Source organism: Eucalyptus grandis, chromosome 6, assembly GCF_016545825.1.
Source record: "Eucalyptus grandis isolate ANBG69807.140 chromosome 6, ASM1654582v1, whole genome shotgun sequence".
NCBI lineage: Eukaryota > Viridiplantae > Streptophyta > Magnoliopsida > Myrtales > Myrtaceae > Eucalyptus > Eucalyptus grandis.
The window spans coordinates 44,640,783-44,647,576 of record NC_052617.1 but is presented as its reverse complement, the minus strand read 5'-3'; positions in this window follow the sequence as shown (position 1 = coordinate 44,647,576).

Genomic DNA, 6,794 nt, shown 5'->3' with positions numbered 1-6,794 from the left:
GTAAGTATCTTAAGTCAAGAAACGCGAACTCTTGTCAATGACTTGGAAGATAGGGATTGTGAAGTAAATGTTACGATGGGCGACTTCGTTGGCGTGATGACTAAGAAGTAGTGGATTTTTCCAATGACTTGAAACTGTCGATAATGATGTTGGGATATCCAGTACTTCATAAGAAGTTAAAGACACTTGAAGAGTCCTTCGCTCTACCGCAATCTCTCGTCCTTTTGTTCTCCATCGGCTATCCAGGGAACAAATATGAGAGCATCAGCGATATTTTTCATGTGTCGCCTTCTTTTCTCTTTGTTGTGTACTGCTCCTATTTTCAATGTGGACGAGGTACCATGACTACAAAATCAGTCTAGACAAGATGGCGATAGCTTAGTATACTTCTTCAGCCCTGGTGATCCCCTGAAGCAATATCGCATTATACCGTACAAAAGAACCTACAAGGAGCCAATGGAGCCACCCCTCACAGATTCGTCGGGTACCTTAAAGTTTACTTTTGAACGGGAACAGAAGAAAAATTTGGTCCTCAACTCGCCCGGACATGCCCGAGATCCAGTTGCACAGCTCTTGGATTTGGGAAATCTCGTCGTGAGAGATGTGGATGGAAGTGTTCTAGGGCAAAGTTTTGATTGTCTTACAAATACACTTCTAGTGTCACATCCTCAAACCAACAAGAAGAGGATGACATCGTCATCTTTCCATTCAAAGAACGTAGAAGCAAATTGAAATCAATAAAAGAATATGTACATTTCGAACTAATAACTAAACCCAGAAAACTTAGACATAAACAACTCATGTCCAAAAATCACGTTATCAAAATGTCCTCCCAAAAATGTAAACGCTCTCGTCCTACTTGCAGCTACATGAAAAACCTAAAAGACAAGCAAGGCGAATGGAATGAGCAACCTTAGCCCAATGAGTAATACATATTTTCTAAGCAGATCGAGCATCAATTATGCATGTTTAAGACAAAAACATAAACCATTTACACTAAATCTAGAATATAACAAACTTGCAAGATTAAAATGAATTATATATTGTTTCAACATAACTATATTCATATAATAAATATCCATTTTAACAATAATATCAAAATAACTATTAATGGTCCTAACCACTGATCAATCTTATATGTTGACTAATTCCGTGCTCAAATATCGAACCATAATCACACATAATGCCTCGTGACATAGGTGACCAAGATTTTCTTTGGTTAGGTCTCTACCTATATTATTAGTGGCCTATTTATAAGGATATCCTAAAATTAGCATGCATATTTATAGACCCCCAATGGGTTCACAAAGACACTAAGCATCAATATAGACTCACAACCACATCCTCTAAAATCCATAAAACCAATCCAGAATCTATATCACAAATCACTTTTATAAATTAAAATGGAAAATCTTTCTAAACCTTGTTCATCAAACTGATCACAATGCATTTCTCAAGTCGTTTCAAAATTCTTCATAAACTAGACTTACAGATCGATATGTATAATATTTTGGAATGCATTTCATAAAAAGGTTTCCCAAACTATTTACAAAAAAAAAAAAAAAAAGTTAGTAGATGTCTAATCCAAACTTTTATGCAACAAAAATATCATTTCATAACTCAAACTTTATATAATCCATATTGCTTACGAACTAAACAATGTAGCTCTACAAGCTGACGATCTCATAATTCTATCAATTAAATGAGAATCGACATAAAAACCAACTAAACACTATAACAATGACTTGATTAAACTACACTTAATCATTAACAAAATGACTCCCACGTGTCAACAAATCGTTCACCCAAAGCCACTATTTAAATAATATCCGCAACTGTAGAGCTCACTTGCAAAAATCTAAAATTTCGCTTCGACTAAACCGTTACTTCAAATTGATTCACATTAAACCCCCGGCTCCACAAAATCCTAATCTATCAATCCCTCATATTTCTTAGCTTAAAACTCCTATATTTAACCCATCTACTAAGAATATTGAAGGATTCGAAATTAAGGCTTGGTTTCGAAACTTTCTCCGATTAAATGAAAGAAAGTGTGAACACTTACCAGGCTTTGCAAAACGAAGTAAATCTGGCTTGGCGAGACTCCATGGCGTGTATGTACAAAAGCCCTCTTTCCTTTTCTTCCTTTTTCAGTCTTTCTTTCTTTCCCTCCTTTTCTTTCTTGTAGGTGCTCTCCTGTCCTTCGGGACAATTACCATAAAAAAGAAGTCCAAACTATGCTTTTTGTGATGCAAATATTCAAAATATTCTATTTCACCAAAAACCTTAAACTTACTCATTGTGCCACAAATACCTTAATTTTTTTGTGTCATGAAAAATTCCAAACTTATACATGTATGTCATATATACTCTCTATTTCAGTTTTATCCATAATATATGTATGACATTGGTATAAGTTTGGCATTTTTTATGACACAAAGTTTGGGTATTTGTGCCATAATGGATAAACTTAGGGTTTTTTTTTTTTTTTTGTGATATAAAAAGGGTTCGTGGTATTTATGTCACAGCTAGAGCATAGTTTATAGTTTTTTGTGATAGTAACCCCTCCTCAATAGGCTGAGCACTTTTACTTTCGTCGATCACTCAAAACTTCCTCTTTATTTTTGCCCAGCTTTTTGACCCGGTCAATATTACATCTAGCCGGCATGAAGAAAGGAAGAATAACACAACAGGCTTTAATAATACTGTCTATCATCGTGGAAAAGCATTGACGATCCTGATCCTGGTGATTCCACATTCCAACTTGACCCAAATGGATTCCAACAGCTCCTATCAAGGCAGGCTTCTGTTATCACGTTCAGGTCAAGACCGTGCAATGGGTGTTTGATAGAGTGGGTCACCTAATTTAAATCCTAACCAATCTTGCATAGCGCTCTGCACAATGAGAAGGACACGCACTACAGTTATGAGTTCCTTAACAGTTCGATCGTTTTTGTTTTGGTATTGAATTCAAATGGCATTCTACAGCAGCAAAATTGGATTGACTGAGCAAAGGGTTGGACGTTACTTCTCACTTTCCAGTAGACAATTGTGACACCTCTGCATTTTGTGGTGGCTATGGTATCAGTACGGTTGATGAGTTCCCTGTGTGTAGCTGCTCGAAAGGCTTCACACCGAAGTTTTGTCGAGAATGGGAAATTGTGGATTCGTCATATGGGTGTGTGAGAACTCCCTTGAATTTTGATCATATTTGTGAAGTATTCTGGGGTGAGATTGCCAAATACACGCAGCTACTGGTTTTAACAAGACGATAGATCTTCAAGAATGCAAAGTAATTTGCAAGAAAATCTGTTCTATGATTTTTCAAACTTGGATATCAGAAGGGCAGGAAGTGGTTGCTTGTTGTGGTTGGAGAGCTTATGGGCATAAGAGAATACAATCAAAACGGGCAAGACTAATACATGAGGATGGCTGCCTCGGAATCAGGTAGTGACATGTTTTAAGATCCTTGCAATAACTGATTATCGTTGTTGATTTGTATGCTCTTCCTGTTAGAATATTTTGTTAATTTAAATGTGATCTCAATTTTGTATTTCCCAATTAATTCCAATTTATTGCTCAATTTATTACCCACATTTGTTATGTGATAATTGTTCATTAATATGTTACCATAACGATTTTGATGAAAGATATTGCTAATGTAAGAAACAGAACAAAAACGTCACGTTGTCTAATTCAAACCCTATCACTATAGAAAACATACCATTGAGTTTTGAAGGGTGTTGGCTAGTGGAACATGACGTATAGATTTGATAATTCCATATTCGCAAATCGATTATGCTCCGCTCATTTGTTCAAAGTTTTGGGATTTTCACATTTACAGATTTTCATCAATGGCTGGAGGTATGTTGATCATTTACGTTTCCGCAAAATTGTTCCCGATTATGCTTGTATATGTTTGTGAATGATAAATTAGAATTGTCGACTTTTATTTAGAGTTAGTCTAACAATTGATATCAGAGCATGCTTATGATCTCTACCTTGGTGAAAATTTTGGCATTATGTATGTTTTAATTGGATTATGAATGGATAAAATTCGGATCTTTTGTGGCTTGGAAAGGAATTCCAAATTGCGGTCAAATACGAGCGACCCACCATGCAATAATGGATTTGCATGGTCACATCGTCATTGTAACATCCCAGGCCCCACTGTGTAATATTGTTCGCTTTGGGTCACTCGCCCTGGCGCGGACGCACCGCTATCCCAGCCACGGTCTTTTCCCTCACGGCTTTAAAATGCGTTACACAGGTTAGAGGGACCAAAGCCTTATAAGCTAACCAAGACCTCCCTCCCTAGGCGATCTGGGACAAGAGAGGAGGTTGTTACACTCTTCATCTCTTAACAGAATAGCGTCCTCGCTATGGCCCCACGGGCATCAGAATAGCATTTGAGCTATGGTCTCACACGCGAGTCGGCTCGATACCACTTGTAACATCCCGGGCCTCACTGTAACGCGTTTTAAAGCCGTGAGGGAAAAGACCGTGGCTAGGATGGTGGTTCGTCCGCGCTAGGGCGGGTGACCCAAAGCGGACAATATTACAGTGGGGCCGGGATGTTACAAGTGGTATCGAGCCGACTCCCGACCGCGTGTGGGACCACAGCTTGAATGCTTGTTACGATGCCCGTGGGGCCACAAAGAAGGATGCTATTCTCGTTAAGAGGTGGAGAGTGTGACATCTCCTCTCTTGTCCCACATCGCTAAGGAGGGAGGTCTTGGTTAGCTTATAAGGCTTGAGTCCTCTAATCTCGCGTAACGTGTTTTAAAGCCGTGAGGGAAAAACCGTGGCTGGGATGTCGGTTCGTCCGTGTGGGGGGTGACCCAAAGCGACAATATTACACAAATGGGACCCGTGATGTTACAAGTGGTATCAGAGCCGACTCCCGACCGCGTGTGGGACCACAGCTCAAATGCTGTTCTGATGCCCGTGGGGCCATAACGAGGACGCTATTCTGTTAAGAGATGGAGAGTGTGATAGCCTCCTCTCTTGTCCCACATCGCCTAGGGAGGGAGGTCTTGGTCAGCTTATAAGGTTTGGGTCCCTCTAACCTGTGTAACGCGTTTTAAAGCCGTGAGGGAAAAGACCGTGGCTGGGATGGCGGTTTGTCCGCGCCAGGGCGGGTGACCTAAAGCGGACAATATTACACAGTGGGGCCCGGGATGTTACAGTCATTAGTTAAAAAAGCCTTGAGATTATTCAGCATATTACTAACTGTGTGAGGTTAATTGAGTGGTGAAATTTTCAATGATTAGGGTTTTAGGGCAAATCGTTTTAGGCTTAATTCCAGTCAATTTGTTGGTTGATTTTGTCAAATCTTGGAACTATGCATTCGTTTGGCATTGTCCTCAAAACCCATTGATCAATTTGATCAACATGAGCTGTGGAAGAAGACCCAGGCGGTGGAACGGAACTTGGTCTTGGCAAAGCAACAGTGGAAGAAAATCGCACAAAAAGAAGACCTCATGCATGCGCCCAGCTAATGGGCACGCGTGCAACAACCCCCGAGGTGAGAAATTCCTATTCTACCCTTGTCAACTAAATTACAATTTTGCCCCTTCACATTAAGCAACATTACAGTTTTGCTCTTGCCACATAAAATTCCGATTTTTCCCCGTTATAGGTGAAAATTTACAAATTTGCCATTTTGGGCTTAAAATTCCTATTTTACCCCCTTGCAAATGAAATTCCAATCCTGCTTTTGCATGTAAAATTCCAGCCTTAATCCTTTACGCATGATTTTACTGTTTTTCCCTCACATGCAATTTTATGAATATTTTCTTGTGCAATTAAATGTCTATTGATCCGTATATATTTAATTAATTGAAGATTAGCCACAGCATATTTGATTATATTAAATTATATACATTAAGAGCATTGGGATCGCATATAGGCTGCATTTGGTTCAAAGATTTGCAATGGGCTTTGAATCCAATGCAAATGCTAAAAGCCCAAAGCTACTTAGGGAAATGCAATTGTGTTTGGTAAAAAAATTTGCAAATGAATTTTGAGTTGAATGTGTGTTTGTAAAGAAAACTTTTGCAATGGGCTTTGATGGGTATATAATATATATATATTATTTTATTTTATTTTTGAAAATTGAACTAAACCCTTTACCGGACCGATGAAGGGCTACGGCCGCCGATGAGCCGATTTGGCACCGGGCAATCGCACTGAGGTCGCCCAAGGTCGGGCGACCTCTAACAAGGGTCGCGTGACCTAGCTGAGGGCTGTCGAAGGTCGCCCGACCTCGAGTAACCCTTGGCGAGGGTTGCGAGACCCGGCCGAGGGCCACCGAGGTCGCTCGAGCTCGGGTGACCCAGCGACCGCCGCTGGTTCTCGCGGTAGCAGGCGGCCCTCACCTGGGTCGTGCGATGGTGGCTAGAGTTGCGCGAGGGTCGCGAGACCCAAGCGAGGGCTGCCTGCGGCCGCAAGACCTAAGCGGTGATTGCTTGGGTCGCACAGCCCCGGGTTGAGCGACCCTGCCGAGGGTCCCCCGAGGTCGGGCGACCTCTAGCGGCCCTCAGCTGAGTCGTGCGACCCTCACCGGAGGTCCCTCGACCTCGGGCGACCTCAGCTGACTGCCGTCGATGCCAGATCTGGCTCACCGGCAGCCGTAGTCCTTTGCCGGATCGGCGAAGGGCTGCCTCCTTTTTCAATTAAAAAAAATAAACAAGGGCAAAATCGGAAATATGAAAAATTAGCAAGGGTAGTTTTGGAAGAGAAAAATAATTTTAGCATTCCGCTGAATGTTGAAAGTAAGTTGAAAGCTAAAA